General features: G+C 42.7%; 1 pseudogene; it reads right to left on the bottom strand.

Annotated features, from left to right (window-relative positions):
* Positions 1-12,570: 12,570 nt before the first annotated feature.
* On the bottom strand, positions 12,571-13,948 carry LOC118836431 (annotated as a pseudogene).
* Positions 13,949-17,848: the final 3,900 nt, after the last annotated feature.

Here is a 17,848-nt window from a genome sequence, read left to right as displayed (position 1 = left end):
TGCTATCTGTGGGCTGAGAGCTCCAGAAACTGCAGCTGATTTAGTCGCCCCCAAAGTCTGCTGCTAGCTTGCCAGGGCACAGCCTGCACTGGATTGCACTCCACTCTCACTCCCATGAGACAGAGTTTTCCTGCTGACCTTCTAAGTTGTCTTGGGCTGGAAAATTGTTTCACCTTATTCTTTTGTTAGTTCTGCTGCTCCAGAATTCATTTCGAGGTGTTATTTTCATGCTGTTTGGAGGAGAATTTGGGAGAGCTTTAGCAAGCCCTTGCCTTTACTCCACCATCTTGAAGAAATGTGTAATCATGAAAAGGAGTTTGGTCTACCCATCCACTTAGTAAGACTAAGTGAATAAAGACTGTTTATTTCCCATCCCATCTAAAGTTTCACCTTCTACAAGAAGCTGTTCCCAATCCTTTATAATTCTAATGCCTTCCCTCTGTTGACTATCTCCAATTCATCCCATCTAAATCTTGGTTATACATAGTTGTTTGCACATTATCTTCCCCATTAGACGGTGAGTTCCTTGAATGCTAGGAACTCTAGGAAACAGAGGTAAGAAGGGACAGCCTTAAAATATTCATATTAATAATAGTTTGTATTTTAAGAAGAACTTTAAAGGTAGCAAATTTCCTCACATCCATTATCTTATTTGAATGTTGAGGTGCATTGCAACCTGGTGAGGTAAGCACTATGGGTATTATCCCATTTTAAAGACAAGTAAACCAAGAGAGGTTGAGACTTGCTTGTGAGCACATAGCTAAGTGCCACAGGTAGGATTTGAACCCAGGTCTTCCTGACTCCTGAGTCCAGCACTCTAACCACTATGGACTCAAAGATCCTTTGCCACTCTTTATTCTCCATATAATAGGGGAGGGACCCCATCCTTAGAGCATGTGCAGATAGTCCTTTCACAGAGGGAATACAAAGCATATAAAATATTCTCTGCTGCCAATCCAATACATGGAATTTTGGGGATCCAGTTTCTGTCCTTGAGTAACTTTGTGATAACAAATATCTTCTACTTGGCTCAAGAACAGGAAGGACCAATGACTCAGTCGAGGCTGAGCCAGAACTGAGAGTGCTTATGAAAGGTTAAAGTAGATGGCTTTGAGTGAGAATGATGGCTGAACACCAACATGTGGGAGAGGGGAAGCAGATCTTATTTTGCACCAGGCTGCCATGTAGCCAAGAGATCATGGCGCCTCAATTTCTTTTGGTTTTCTTCTTTCCTGACCTTAGGAGACTGACTTTTCTCAAAGGAGAGTTCTGTGGTGATCAGCGAGACTGAGAGAGTCCCCAAGCCATGAAAGACCACCACAGCTGGTAGCCGAAGTTAGACGCAGCCACTCAGGCCCTAAATCCTATAAGGATCTAGCTCAGCACTGCAAGGGAATCATCCATTGGCTAAACAGTCCCCAGGAGTGAACTCAGAGACTCTGAGAAGGGAGAAAAAGACTCCTGAGTCAGGAGGTACCCCTTGGCCTCATATGTTCTCTGACTTTAATTCCTTTGTACTTCAGGTTTTACTCCAGTCTTCCCAGGAACTGAATGTGTGCAGGACAGAGGGGGCACCCTCACTTGTGGGGGGTATAATTGCTTTCCTTGCTATGCTTTCTCAAGAAAGGTCCCTTTGAAAAGCTAATTGATATCCGCTAGTTAATCAATATTGAGGGAAGTATACCAATGGGGGCTCGTGAGTGACAGTCTTAGAAACTCCAGCCCCTCAGGGTTGCCCAGAGATAGAGGGGAAAGTAGTCATTGTTCTCGGGGAAACTCAACCTACCAGTGTCAGTGGGTGCTGCAAGAGTGTGCCCAGAGCGAAACTACCTAACATTTGGGGGGCAGTTAGGTGGTGCAGTGAGTAGAGCACTGGCCCTCGAGTCAGGAGGACCTGAGTTCAAATCCAGCCTCAGACACTTGACACATGTATTAGCTGTGTGACCTTGGGCAACTCACTTAACCCCAATTGCCCTGCCATAACAAAAAAAAATGTTAAACTACCTAACATTTAGGAAGAAGATATAGAACTGTGTAGAGTCAGAGATAGCCGTTGGAGTTTGGGACTAAGACTACAAACCATCTTCTGAAGGGTACTTGGCCTAGGGGAAGACTGCAGGGAGCCTGGATTGTGACAATTTCTGGACAATCATGTATTCCATAATTAGAATTCACTTTTTCATCTAAATGTGGCATATGTTTGGGGGTAGGTGGAAAAGGGAGGCAACACAGACCTGGACAACTGGACACTAAGAGACTCCATCCAGAATAAATAGTTGCAGTGGGTTGGCAGTAGGGGACCGGAGAAAGGAAACACCCAGGTTCCAGTCCCATGGCAAGCACACAGAAGAGCCATGTAGAGATGAAAGGTCTCCTGACCCCACTTGGAGTTGTACCTACCACACCACACCACACTACCGTGCTTTAAAATTTCCACTACTTTTCTCTGAGGTGGAAAGCGGTCAGTTGGAATAACTTATCCAGGAATAAGGAAAGGGAAAAACCAGCACAAATTGTTTTTAAAAGGTGTTATATAAGCATATGGAGGAAAACCCTATTGAAGGGTATAAACACTAATTCAAGAGAGGAGGAAGCATGGAATTTGACTGTCTTCCAGGCCTTTTCTCCATCACAAAAAATTCATGCCCACAAAATGGGCAGGAAAAAAGGAGACAGACTACAGTAGGCTATTTTAAATTTTTAGCTCCTTAAAAAATAATCCCAAACAACTGAGGAAGGAGGCAGCAAAAAGACTTAGCTGGGTTCAAATCCTGCCTGTAGCACATCATAACTATAATTATAACTATAGATACGCACATATACATACATATGCATAGATATGTATATATGTATATCTATGCATATGTATGTATGTATGTATGCATATGTGTATGCACACGGTATTTTTTCAATTACATGTTACAGACAATTTTTAACATTCATTTTTTAAAAAAATTTTGAGTTCCAAATGTTCTTCCTCCTTCCCTCCTCTCCCTACAATGGTAAGCAATTTGATATAGGTTATATATATGTGATCATGTAAAACACATTTCCATATTAGTCATGTTTTGAAAGAAGAAACAGACCAAAAGGGGGAAAAACCATGGAAAAAATAAAGTAAAACTAGTATGGCACATAAGAACTTTAAAGTTTTCAATGCATTCCTCTCTTGGACCTTCACAGCAACCCTGTGAGTAGGCGCCATAGATGTAAAAGAAATACAAATACTAGCAAACAAACAAAGCAAAAATAGTCCCTATGCTCAAGGAGCTTCCATTGTAATAAGTAAAGACAACACACAAAGGGCACTAAAAAAAAAGTCAAGGTAGGGGAAAGGGGGAAGGTACCTGGATACCTGGTGTGGTGGGTGCACAACTTTTGAGTCCAGAGAAAGTCAGGAACAGATCTAGGAGGGGAATGGAGGCAGGCTCCCCTGGGCCCCTCCACAAATGGAGGCTCCAAGGAGAACTCACCAATGGGAGAAAGGCCTGGTGGAGAGATAGTCCAGGTTGAACTTGGCCACAGAGATGATAGGATGTTCTAGAGCAAGGACACCCCAGGCAGGAAGCTCCAGGATGAACCAGGAACAGAAATATGATTTTGAAATTCAAAGAAAGTCAGGAACAGATTGGGAGGGAGAAGAATGTAAATTACAGATGAGTGGCTGCTCTCCACCTGTGGAAGGATTTTCCATGCTGGGAATTCTCAAACATTGAATTTATAGGTCTGAATAAAAAAAAATAGTTCACCAAATCCCTGTAGAAGCAACATAGTATAGAAAGAGCCTTGGATTAAAGTCATAGGATCACAGGGTTTGGTACTGAAAGAATGCTAGAGATTGTCTTGTCTGGCTCCCTTATTTGACAAATGACTAATAATGTGAGCCCTAACTCTAATTTTGCTCCTGCGGTTTGCTATTTATGTGATCTTGGGTAAAATCATTTCTCTCAGCCTCAGTTTCCTCATCTCTAAAATGGGGAGAAATACATCCTCGAACAACTTACCTTGGAGGGATATTATGAACTCAAATGAGGCAATTTTACCCTGAAGCAAGAAAAGAAAATATAATTCCCATAACAGAAAGAACACTAGACTCCAAGACAGGAAAACCTTGGTTTGAATCCCTTGATATTTGTTAAATGTATAACTCCTTCTCTGATCCTCATTTTTCTCATCTGTGAAATGGGGACAATCATACCTGTAGTACTTGTCTCACAAGGTCATTCTCAGACTCAGATGAAACAAATGTATTAAAAAATACTTTACCAACTTCACCAGCTCTTTGTTTTATTATTATTATTCTTTAGTTGGTGATGGGAAGGGCAGGCTCCATCCTGTGCTTATCTCTCCTGTGAGATGGATATTGAATAGAAGATTGGAAATCAATCCAGTGTTCCTGGATCTCTTGTATCCCTTGACTGCTCAACAGTGCTGAATATCAGCAGGCAGGCCCCAGGGGAAGCTTGATGGATGTTCTCTGGTCTTCCCTCAAGGCCTTCCCTTTGGGGATCCATGGGCTCTGGTTTTTTCTGCCCCCTAGACAGTGCTCTTCCTTTCCAGTTGAATAAATACTTGGTCCCCTCTGGTTCTGGACTCCCATCCCAAAGTAGATATGTATCGTGTTGGTCTCTGAAAATCAGACAGTGCAATGTAAAGCATTGGTCTTTGTGAAGGGCTTAATTTTTGCCAAAAGGCTCTGTGGAGAATCTTGTGTTTCTTGGTTATTTTTAAGTCAGAATTTCTGGAATTTGATTTTTTTGGAGGAAAAAGCTGATACAAAAAGCAACAACATCCCTATCATCCAGAGGCTGGAGACACAGAGCATCCTCCCTCTTTGTTCTGACACTCATATGAGCTGCCAGGAAAACTGAGAAACAGAGAAGAGGGATGTGGATCTGACATAGGAATAAACTCCTCAGCATCTCAGAGAGATACCCTAGGCTCCAGGCATTTTCCCTGACTGTCCCCCATGCCTGGAATACTCTCCCTCCTCATCTCTACAACCTAGATTCCTTGGCTTCCTTCAAGTTCAGCTAAAATCCCATCTTCTACAAGAAGCCATTCTTGATGCCCCTTAATGCTACTGCCTTCCCTCTGTCGATTATTTCTTATCCTTTATATGTTCGGACATGGTTGTTTGCATGTTGTCTCCCATGTTAGACTGAGTGGACTGAGAACAGGGATTGTCTTTTATCTTTCTCTGTATCTCCAGAACTTATCACTGTACCTGACACATAGTAGGTGCTTAATTTGTTGTTTGTTGACGGATAGATTACACTTTGTTTAGCTGTTCCCCATACCACAGCATTTCATGGATTCCCTCTGTCTTTGATGAATATTTTATCTCCAGAGCCAATAAAGTCAATGTCATGAGTTCAGCGCCTTTAAAAAACAGTTGTTTTGACATCTGTACTCCTAATGGCAGTCAGCTGTTTCCCAATATACCCTGTTCATATGTCAAGGGGACAGGGTAACCCAAGAGAGTAAGAATGGTTCAGTGCAACCCATTACCACCACTAGAGTAACAGCTCAAACCTCATTCTCTTCTAAGATTTTCTTTTTCCCACTCCCTTCCTCCTTTCCTCCTTCCCTCCCTCCTTCTCTTCCTTCCTTCGTTCTTTTCTTCCGTCCTTTCTCTTTCTTTCTTTCTCTTTCTTTCTTTCTCTTTCTTTCTTTCTTCCTTCCTTCCTTCTTTTCTTTCTTTCTTTCTTTCTTTCTTTCTTCCTTCTTTTACCTCCCTCCCTTTCTCCCTCTCTCTCTCCCACTCTGCCTCTCATATTATCTCTGTTTCTTTTTTTCTCTGTCTTAAAACTTTTTCTATGTCCAGATTAAAATGCATGGGTTTAACTTTCTGCATCTATTTTGGAACTTGCTAAACTTCCTCAGTCAGGGCCACAGTGAATGGGCAACAGGACTGTATCACTCACCCCTGACTGTGAGGCTGCGGAGTGTAGTGTTTCCTGTTTACAAAAAAATGGGAAATATGTTAGTTGAAGAATCCCCCCTAATGCTTTGCTGCTTCCTTCTGCCCTGCAAAGCGGATCTCATTTGACCCCAGAGTTTTATTTGTCTTCGGAAACAATGGTTTTGATGTTTAGAGATTCATGACAGCATCTAGTGAGAGGCCCGGCTCATGTTCCTCAGTCAATAAACGCCTGTGAACTAGCTGACTACATTCTGGGATGACTCAAAACTGCACCCTTTTTTTCTCTGCCAGGAAATACTGTATAAGCACAGTGCTTTTCAGAAAAATCAGTGAACCCAAAAGACAAATTTACAAAGCATATAAATGAGAGGACTGATTATTACCATTAATGAAAAGGTGCTTCATTTATTTTTTTTAAAGATTTTCTTTAAACAAAAGCTTCTTGAGATACTCGAATTTCATATACAGCACAGCATAAAAGATTGGGGTGGGAAAGAAAGAGGAGGAAAGGACCTCTATTTTGAAATAAAAAATACTGTCTGCTCTCTATAGAAATGAAGAGAAAAGATAGAAGCATAGATTACTAGAATGTCAGATCCAAGAGGGCTCCTGGAATATGTCAGAAGCGGGAAGGCCCTTAGAACACAAGACTGTCAGAGCTAGGGGTAATCTTAGAACACTGAATATTTCAGTTGATGATGTTCATAGGGCAGAATATTAGAGTCCAAGAAAAGCCTTGAAATAAAGAATATCAGAGTTAAAGGAACCTCACTGATCATTTGTTTCAACTTGGTTGTTTTACAAATGAAGAAACTGAGGCCCAGAGAGGTTAAATGACTTGTCCAACATCACACAGCTTGTTAGTGAGAAAGCAGAGCCTAGAACCTGGGTCATCTGACTCCTCTGCCAGTGTTCCTTCTATTACTTCATTTATCTCTGAAATGGTCTTGGAAGTCTGGAAAAAAATAACAGATTTCATTTACCTGAGTTTGTTTTCTAACAGGACTACTAATTGTCTAGCCATAGAGGAGTGTCTTCTTGGAACATTCTTGTCTTCTTGCAGCATTCTTAATGACTGGTCACATATTTGAGCCTGGTCAGACAGTGCTGACGATTTCAGATATGGTTTCTTCTTTGCTGTTTGGTCAGAACACATCTCACCATTTCCACTCTCAAATATGGCCACTGTAATTTGCACACAGTTTTGCAGAAACCCATCTATTATGTTAAGCAAGGGGTCTCTGTAATAGAAGGGTCCAGGCAAATCCATCAGCAGAAGTGGCGAAGCATCATCCAAAGGGAGGGAATCTGGCTTCAGGCAGTCAGTCAATAAGCATTTATTAATTTGCATGGGAATGCAAAGAAAGGCAAAAGACAGTCTCTACTCTGAAGGAGTTCACAGTTTCAGAGATTCTTGATGGCTCATTAGTCAGGAGCAGCTTTTCTGATTCATGATTTTTGGAAAGCCATCGACCAATGATAATAATACGCATTCGTACAAACTCGTAGTACTAGAAGATAACTTAGATAAGACATCTACTCTAACCTTCCACTTTCTGGATGAAGAAACTGAGGCTTAGAAAGGTTTGATGACTTGTCCAGGGTCATATAAATAATCCACGTCAGAGCTTTTAAGTCAATCTAGGTCTTCTGACTCCACATTCAATATTCTTTCCATGGCGCCATGCTGTCAATAGCCAAGGTACCCTTGTGAGCTTGGAATGCAACTTGGACTACCACCAAGAGAAAAAAGGAAAGCCCCTTGATCCTCACATATGGAAGAAACCCAGGTGTAACAACAATGTTACTTGCAGCTACTGTGGCTGTGCAAGGCCAATAACACCAGCACACAGAAGGGCTGCTAGTATAGGTTCTTTGATCTGCTTTTTTAAGGAAATCAACTTTAAGGGATTAACAATCTTTAATGAAACATACATATATCATTCACTTAGTTCAGGAGAAAAAGTCAGCACCCTGAACTTCAGAGCAAATAAAAACAGAAATTACAAACAGAGACAATATAAATAGATCAACAGACAGGTTTCTATCAGACCATAGCAATACAAACACAGTTACCAGAGAGAAAGCACCAACATCTGAGTTTTCAAAGCTGGGGTGGGCTCCTTAATGGCTACCCAGAGTCTCCACACCAACACTCTTCCAATGAGTGAGCCCCAAGCAAAACCTTTCCTTCTGCAGTTCTGAGAGTTCTAGCTTAAGGGCTACTCTCAGAGTATATATACCCTTTTTCAGGGCCTGAGAGCTTCACACCTCTTGTGACCTAATTAGCAAAAGGATGTGGCCCTTCCTACAAACAAAGGCAAGACTCAATTAAAGATACTTGATTACCTTAGTGCTAAGAAGCATTCCAAAAGAAAAAACAGTAAAAAGTCCCACTTTGCTTGCCCTTACATCAGCTAAAAAGGAAGTTAGTTCCATATGAGAGCACTGAAGCCATGGAGACAAGACAGAAAACATCACCAAGCAGACTTGGAAACAGTGGTAGGCCAATGAGATAGAGATAGTAAGCTTCATATAAACCTAGGAAAAGGCCTTTGCCAAAGGCCATTATATCTATATGACCCCTGACAAAAAGGAGCTGGTGCCACACAGAGATAGTGAACCCATGCAGACTTGCCTCTGGAGGGAATGAGCTTGTCCCAGACAAAAATGCCAAGTTGTATATAGATCTAGCCTCAAATCACTTTCATTTGTGCAAACCTAGTAGGAAGCAGCTAGAAGCCAATGGAGAAACTGAAGGGCTAATGGAACGAAAGAGCACAAGGAGAAGAAAGATTGCTGTGCCAGGACACCACAGAGTCACAGATTGGAACCAAAGTCAGAACTGAGGAATTATGGAGCACAGAGCCCCACTGTAGAACCAAGGCCTTGACTTTCGCTAGCACCATTATGCTAACTACCACAAATTTCATATTTGTGAATTTGCCAACTTGCTAAAATTTATTTATAATCTCAAAATCGATACTTGCAGTACTTGCAGACATCCAGAGTGGTGAAAAACTTTGAGTCACTGGACACCCACGTTCCCAGCTGAGGCTGAACAAGGTGATGTTCTGCCTTCCTGAGTCAGCTCTTAGATGGTAAACAAGGGCCCCTTTTGCAGGCTACTTAGTGCCAGTTTTCAACATTTTTGTGCTTTTTGTTGATTTTGCTGTTTAAAATGATCTCCAAACATAATGTTGAAGTACTGTCTTGTGTTTTTAAGTACCAGAAGGCTGTGTGATGTGACTTATGGATAAAATACATGTGTTAGATAAGTTTTGCTGAGGCATGGGTTATAGTGCTGTTGGCCATAAGTTCAGTGCTAATGAATCCATAACATGAAACATATAGAAAAAGAAAAGGAAATTCTCCAGTCTGAGGCCATACCAGAAAGTACTAAAATAGATATTATGACCAGAGGATTCTAGGAACTGAGCCCAATATTTCCATGGGGGTTCAGTATTCACAGTGACTTTATAGAATATAACTACTTCAAATATCAAGAACTGACTGTCTGGGGAAGAGGGGAAGGTCAGCTCTCTAATGATCCCAAGCAACATGGAGTAAAACTATAAGGCAAAAAATATTATATGGGTCTTTAGGTCCCAATAGGAGATGGAAGAGTTTTCTTGATCACCTATACTCTGTCCCTGGGTCCCTGGGTTCATTTTACCTTGCTCAGAAGCAGTATCTGCATCCCTTCTCAGTCATTTCCAGACCACACTGTAGAGAGTTGGAAATATGGTACCAGAGTTGAAGTGAGAGAGAGATGAGGGTTGGATGAGTAGGTTTGGAGATTATCTAGAGGGAGATGATAGCTGAATCTAGGCAAGCTGATGAAATCACAAAGAGGAGGTACAGAAAAAGAGAGAGCCCAAGGCAGAGCCCTAAGGGATGTGGAGCACTGATACTCTACAAGGCCCTGCATTGCAGAAGGTCTCTCAGGAATGACCAGAGTTTCATATCTTGAAGAGAATACTGACCCTAAAGTTGGAGGATCTCAGTTTAAATCTTGCTTCTGGGACATGCCACTTATTACCTTTGTGACCTTGACCAAGTTACTTGGCTTCCCTGTGCCTCAGTTTCTTTGTCTGTCAAATGAAGAGGTTGGACCAGGTAGCCTCAGAGGTCCTTTCCTGTTCCCAGATCTATGATCTCATGATTATTTAGGTTCCCCACTGATGGTCATGTGTATTCGTGGGAGAGGGTGTCCTAGGTTTATACGGGGAAGTGTTGTATTGCAAACCTTCCTACTATGTTTTTCATTCATTGCTTTGCTCTATATTCATCGTATTCTCAGACTGATTAGAGAAAAAGTAAATACATAAGTATTATTTTAATTAGATGTGGGTTCATAGGGTGCTTTGAACCTGGGACAGTTATTCAGGGAGCCCCATGTGTGAGAAAGAGCACCCCAGGTCTCTACACCTGGGATGTTCTAACCCTCCCCCTTCTCATCTATTTCCTTTAGAATTTTTAGCTTGTTTCAAAGATCAGCATTTCCTGATCTCCCACACCTCTGCACCCCTGCTCCTGCCTCCTCTTCCCACTTACATTGCATTTACTTTCAACATATTTTGCATATACCAAGGCAGATAGATGGCACAGTGGATGGAGCGCTACACTTGGAATCATGAAGATTTGAGTTCAAATGTTACCCTAGACACTGACTAGCTGTGTGACTCTGGGCAAGTCACTTAACCTCTCTTTGCCCCAGTTTTCTCTCCTGTAAAATTGGGATAATAAATAATAATAATAAAATAAGTAATGAAATTGGGATAAACTCTCAGAGTTGTGAGGACCAAAAACACATGAAGAGTTTTACAAACCTTAAAAGTCCTATAGATATAAACGCTAATCATGGTGATGATGATGATTAGGCACAGTGGATAGAGTATTGGACTTGGAGTCATGAAGACCTTAGTTCAAATCCAGCCTTAGACACTTCCTAGCTGTGTGACCCTGGGCAAGTCACTTAACCTCTGTTTGTTAGAGATAACAGCACCTTCCTCCCAGCCTTGTTGTGAGAATCAAATGAGGTAATGATTGCAAAACCTTTAGCATAGTGCCTGGCACATAGTAGATATTTAATAAAGGTTTATTTCAATAACTTTAATATTTGCAAAGCATTTTCCTCACAACAATCCTCTGAAGAAGTATGATTCTTACGCTCATTTTCCAGAAGAAGACACGTTAAAGTGACTTGTCCATAATCACATCAGCTCAGTTCAAGTCCAGTCGTTGCTCCACCAGGTCCCATCATCAAGCACTTGCCGGCCACGTTGTTCTTCCACATTCTGCCAGGGTGGTTGTGAACAGTTTCTGGGCTTCAGTTTTCTCACTTGTAAATGTGGAAGCTGGACTAGATGACAATTAAGTTATTCTGGTATGTCAGTGAATCTGTAATCTCCATGATGAGTGTACTCTCTCCGGTCATGTTGATTGCAACCCATCCATGCTTGCCCATCCTGGGACACTCTTGTCCGTAACATCTGGTGAATCTGATGTTCTTGCTGTGTAACTTACCCATCATTCTCCCCAGTCCTCTGTAAATGTGGAGTCAATTAAAAAAAATCAAATCACCTCCCCCCATCTACACTAAGTGCTTCAAGGCTATTCCTGGGTACCTTAACCAGTTGTTAAGGAGTCCTGATTGAAGCAAATCAATCAAAGGCCTTCCAGCAAAATATGAAAAGGCCTTGATTAAGTTAGAAAAAGTCTTTGTTAAGCCATTGGACGAACTGGAGTGATATTATAGGAAGAGTGCTTGGATTAGCTGAGGAAATGTGGTCCTACTCCATGGATCTTCTAGAAAAGAGCAGACTAGCGCAAAATGAGAGAGATGTCTGTGAGCCATGAATTAGGAAATATTCCAGTTAAACCTCCCAAAAAGGAGTCACTTGGGGGAATGGGGAGGAAGGCGCTTAAACATTAGCATCGGTCACCTCCCACCCCCCACTCTTAGACTGGAAGAGAACTTGAACTTTGGAGGTCTAGAAGACTTTTCATCTTTCCATCAGCATTCTAGCAGATTCCTCAGAATAGCTAATGGCAGTGAATGCATTGGGACCAAAGAACAAAATCAGATGATTCACAACAGGAAATCATACCATACCATACCAAATCATACCTCAGAGAAGGGGAACATCATGAGTATCCCCCGTGAAGAGGGGGTACTTTTTTGGAGGGGGGGAAGGCAAGGTGATTGGGGTTAAGTGACTTGCCCAAGGTCACGCAGCTAGTAAGTGTGTCAAGTGTCTGAGGTCAGATTTGAACTCAGGTCCTTCTGATTCCAGGGCCGGTGCTCTACTCACTGCACCACCTCACTGTCCCTAACAAATAATATTGAAATAACTATGAAAATAATTTGTTTAGAAAGGAAAAAAAACCCAAGTTTATTTCATGGTTCCTTGGTTAAGAACTGCTGCTCTCACTTCTTCCCCAGACTGTCCTTCTAGGCCTCTGTCAGTGCCAGGATCTGAAGTCCCTGTATTTCGTGAGGCCAAACCTAGAACCAGGCACCCAAGGCTACCAGGAAACAACCGGAGCTTTCATCGAGGATGAAAGAGTGGTGGTCATGGTTTCAGAGATGTCTTCCTCCATCTTTCTCTCTGGAGCTATAGTCCAGCTGAAGTTTGAGGTCACACTGTCCACTTCTCACTCTGGGCCTCCACAGTTTGTACCAGACCTTTGCCCAGGACAGCAAAATCCTCCAAAATGGCCTCCACATTGGGCACTCTCATGAGATCCCCATTCTGTGACACCACCTTCCTCCCTTGCACACAGGCAGCCTTGAAGGGTTGTGGCTGGAAGCTATCAGGCCTCCATAAGACACCAATCACTTCTCCACCATGCTGATCATAAAAATGTGCCAGGTCTCCAAAGGCCTTTCTGAGCTGACTGAGGTAGAGACTCTGAGAGTCACAGGAGAGGACAGGCCAGCATGCTGAAGGAGGCCTCTGCTGAAGGAGGCTGCTGGTAGGTCCACCATCTCTCAGTGCTGGGGAATATGCCAGGGATTCAGGTGGATCAGCACATCATAGACATCCAGAGCTGACAGGAATGCCAACCTGATATCTCCAGACATAGAAGGATCCATCAAGTGCTTCTCTAGGATTGGCAAGGCTTTAGCTGCCAGGTTCACAAGGTGATGCAGGATCTGAGCTGAGGGTTTGTCCTTTGTCCACAAGGAGTGGCTTCAGTCTTGTGGTGTGGCAATGACTATGACAGGAAGGAGGATTCTAGATTCTAGGAAGTGGCTGTGAATCTCTGCTTGATCCTCAGCTGTGAGTTCACCATTGAGGTTGACAATAATTTTTCTAGTCAAACGTGGAAAGCAGGGATAGGAACCAGAGAAAGCCAACCTGGGGGAATGGGGGGGGAGGTGAAGGGGGCAGGATACAGGAAGAGGGAGTCAGCCAGTAAGTCCAGGCTCTCCTTTGTCAGTCCATCACTGAGGAGCTGGGCCTAGGCCCAGCACTTGGCCAGACGGGCCACATCAGAGAAAGCTGAGTGCTGCTGCTAGAGCCCATGCAAGGCACTAGTGAGCCGGGGCAGCTGTTGGGTGTCCAGATCTAGGAGAATTGAGGTAGGTGTATCCCTCAGTGTGATCATTCCTCCTGGGGTACAGGACTCCTTCAGGATTTGGGGCTCCCAGTGGTATGCCACCCAGACTAGGAAAACATAAACATCCTTGCAGACATCGGTGTGGGAGGCCTTAGCTGAACACTGGAGGCCATACTCCTGACTCAACGCCTCTGCCAGGCACAGCTAGAAGGCGGCTCTAACTTGCTGTATGGCATCTGCATCTTGGGGCCACTGTTCACTGACCTCCAGGTGACACACCATATTTATGGGATCCATGAAGGCTGGGCAGGGCTTGCTGGGCTGAGGCAGCAATGCATTGTGTTTTTCCAGATGGTCATGGAATGTGAAATCAAGCCAGACAGGAACAGGGGAGAACATGTCCAGCATCCAGGAGCCATGAGATAGCCCTTTGCCACATGTGCTTGGGACCATTCCCCTGGTGAGGGACTGTGTTACGGACCTTGTAGAGAATTCTTACTGTATTACTTTAATAAATATCCCTTTCTAAAAGCTACTAAAGGTTATTGACTAAATTGATTCTCAGTTGATGATGTTGTGGCAAAACCTACCAGTGGGGGATCTTGAACCATAGCACTAGAATGACAAACCCCCAAATCCTTAGGGGGACTCACTAAAGACATGAGAGAATATAGTAACTATGATCTGGGTTGGAGCAGGGGTAGACTCACCAGAACAAGTAGGAGTCCCTCTAATGACATGCTTCACCATTCCTCTTGCATAATTCATAATTCCTCAGCTAAGTTCCTTCCAGTTCTAAATCCTGTGCTAGACACTCAGCCACAGCTATTGTGGTAAAGATTCTCATTATTTTGCTTTCTGACCATAGAGAAGGATGAACAGTACTTTAGACAGCTGCAGGAAGTGTCAGTGATGAAATATTTCGCCTGTGACATTCCCTCCTGAAATAGAAAAGCTTGATCTTTCATGAACAATATTAGCAACTTGGACCTAGAGGCGGTAGGCCTGGACAAATGGGACCAAAGCCTACTCTTCCCAGGGCCTAACTTTTCTACTCAGAAGTGCTGTGGGAACTGACAGATGGAGAAACACTTGGAAAAATGAAGTGGGAATTCAGAAAGTTTGGGATCTGTCACAGTGTAACTCAGGATTTTAAAAAATAATGATATCTTTTGTTTTCTCTCCCAGTGACTTCCCAAACCGAAACAGTCCTTCTGGCCATGACTCCCCTTATGAATGTTGTCTCCCCCATTAGTATTTAAGTTTCTTCAGGGCAGAGACTACTTTCTTTTTTGTGCCCCCAGGTCTAGCAGAAGTGCTTGGCACATAGTAAATACTTAACAACTGCTTTTTTCAATCATTTATTTGTAACATGTTTGCTCTGGCCCCACTCTCTCAGGGCCAAACTTATTATATGCCCCTCAGTGTTCTGGGGTACCCTAAGGGTACTTCTTGTTCCAGTTCTCAGATGTTAAAGGGAAATGTTGGTTCTTCTGTTCTTGCTATATCTTCTGGGGAAATATCCCTTTATAAAAGCTATTAGTTAATTGGTTAAATGAAATTGGTAAATTGGTAGGGGTGCATTTTGAATACCTTGTCCCTATCCTCAGTCTTGGAGGTGACATAAACATTATCCTTTCACTTATTTCTCCAGCAACCCTTCAGGAAACAGCCTCAAAATTGTCAATGTGGCACAAATACAATCCCACACATACAAAAGAAAATCACAATTGTCCCCAAATGCCAGGTTCTAAAGATTCAACCAAAAAGGAAAATATCATAAAGTCTAATAAAGATTACTCCTCGCTTAGTACTCAACAAATACCTGGCTTATGTACCAGGGGCACTATGCTAAGTTTTTAATAATTATTATTTCATTTGATCTTCACAACACTATGAGATAGGTGCTACTATCCTCATTTTACAGTTGAGGAAACTGAGGCAAGAACAAATTAAGTGACTTGCTCAGAGTCACACAGCTGGTTAGTTTCTGAGTTTGTGTTTGAACTCAGGTCTTCTGGACTCCAAGTCCTATACTCTATCCACTGTGCCATCTAACTGCCAAATGGGGATAATAATGTGTGCAACCCTTTCCTCACAAAGATTTTGGTAGGAATGGGCTTTGTAAACATTAAAGTGCTATGGAAGTCCACCCTTGGTCTCTGGGGAGAGTGGATTCATTATTTTTTTTAGTTTCTTAGCACAGTTTCTACATTGTACTGGGCCAGCCAAGTTCACATGTGAGTGTGCCATGACTGCTGGATGAATCTTCATCCCAACTACTGAGGGGCTGGGTCCCAAAAGTCACACCTGAAGATCATTCCTTTCTCCTGAGGCATTGATCTTGGGCCAGCTGCAACATCTGGATGCTGGGATGCCAGAATGTTAGTCTCCTCTCATCTAAAACAAAAGACCAAATGTTGAGCAGTGCAAATAACCCAGGCCAGTATTCACAGGTCCCTGGCCTCAAAGGGAAGAAGGCTTTCCCAGTACACACAGTCACCCACCAGCAGAGTAGCCAGGAGAATGGCTACACTTCACTAAGAGACTGCAGTGCAGCCAACTGAAAAGGCCTCTCCTAACCATGTGGTTAGCAGACCAGAACCAGTAAGAGAGTGTCTACACATGCTCCAAAGTCTCTGGTACACAGTAGGTGCCTAATAAATGTTTGTTCCCTTTCTTCCCTTTGAGTCTCAAGGAGGGTTAAGTGATTTGCTTAGGGTCATACAGCCAGCAAGGGTCATAACTGGGACTTGAATCTTATTCCTTAAAACTAATTAAAGAGAGGGCTGCCCCTCTGAAGGTTTATGATAATCAGCTGTCTCCAATATGGTTGGAGAAAGTTGGGCTCACACCAAATGATGTTTGATTCCCAGACAATAAATCTCCTTAACTTCCTTCCAAATTGGCTCAAGTATTCACCTCCTCAAATGCCGTTTAGGCCTATTCAATCAAAATCCTGCTCTACTTAGCTTGGTTATCTGAGTGTAGGGTGACACACAAAGTATAATCATCAGAACAGTTGTTTGACATGAAGAAGGGTTGTCCTGGATTTCATTTGTCTGTCCCTTTGACAAAAGCATCACTCATTTATGTATTTCACCCTGCACTGGGCTTTATCCATTCCTTCTTCCTTAACATCCTCTTTCTGTCTCATCTCCTCCTTTCCATTACCTCTTCTTTCTCGGATAATGGCATAGATGAGATACTCATCCAATTTGGAGATGACATAGATCAGGGAGGAACAGCTGACAAAATGGATGATAGAACTGAGATCCCAAAGGATCTTGTCATGCTACAGCATTGATCTGAGTGAATGAATAAGATAAAACTCAGTAGGTGTAAATGTAAAGTCTTACAGTTGGGTAAAAAAAAATCAGCTTCACAAGAACAGGATAGGGTTAGATACACAATTTGTCTGAAAGAGATCCAGGGGATTTAGTGGGCTGCCACCTCAATGGTGAGTCAGTGGTGGGATGTGGCCATCAGAAAAGCAAATGGAACTTTGGTTACATAAAGGGAGGCATAACTTCCAGGAGTGAGCAGATCAGAGTCCTATCGTAATCTGCCCTGCACAGACTACATCTGGAGAATTTTGTTCAGTTCTGGGTGCCATAGTCTAAGAAGGCCATTGATAAAGTGGGGAGCCCTTGATAAACTAGAGGAGGGCAACCTGAATGATTAAGGGCCTGGAATGCATGTCATTTAAGGACAAATTGAAGTAACTGGAGAGGCCGTTAAGTCCAGCCCATACTTGAACAAGAATACCTTCTGCAGCATCCTTGGCAAATGGCAAGCTTTTCCATCTGCCTTGTAGTTGGAACCTTCTATATATGCTTTCTCCCCCATTAAAATGTGAGCTCCTTGAGATCAGGGACTGTCTTGGTTTTCTATTTGTGTCTCCAGCATTTTGTGTCCTCCAGTATTTTGCATACAGTAAATTCTTAATAAATGCTTCATTGATTCACTCATTCATTCATATGGTCATCAAGCCTTTGTTTGAAGACTGTCAATGACAGGGGGTCTATAAGTCCCAAGGTGTGGACAAATGGAAACATTTACTCAGTTGTAGCAGGGCTAGGGCCCTTAACCAAGTCTTCTGACTCCAAAGCTAGCCCTGTTGCTCATGAAGATCATGTTGCAACCATCCTAAGATGGTTAAAGACAAGACAATAAATTCTTAAAGTAGCACATCACTCCCATCCTGTCCCTACAAGGGGCAAGATTCAATTTTATACTTGATGCATATACTTTGATACTCCAATGCATTTGTGATTTCATCCATAATAAATATGCTTGCATTCTCTCTCTCTCTCTCTCTCTCTCTCTCTCTCTGGCTGATGTAATCCCCAT

The sequence above is a fragment of the Trichosurus vulpecula genome, chromosome 2, assembly GCF_011100635.1.
Source record: "Trichosurus vulpecula isolate mTriVul1 chromosome 2, mTriVul1.pri, whole genome shotgun sequence".
NCBI lineage: Eukaryota > Metazoa > Chordata > Mammalia > Diprotodontia > Phalangeridae > Trichosurus > Trichosurus vulpecula.
Note: the sequence above shows the minus strand (reverse complement) of the source record. Positions and strands in the feature narration are given on the sequence as shown.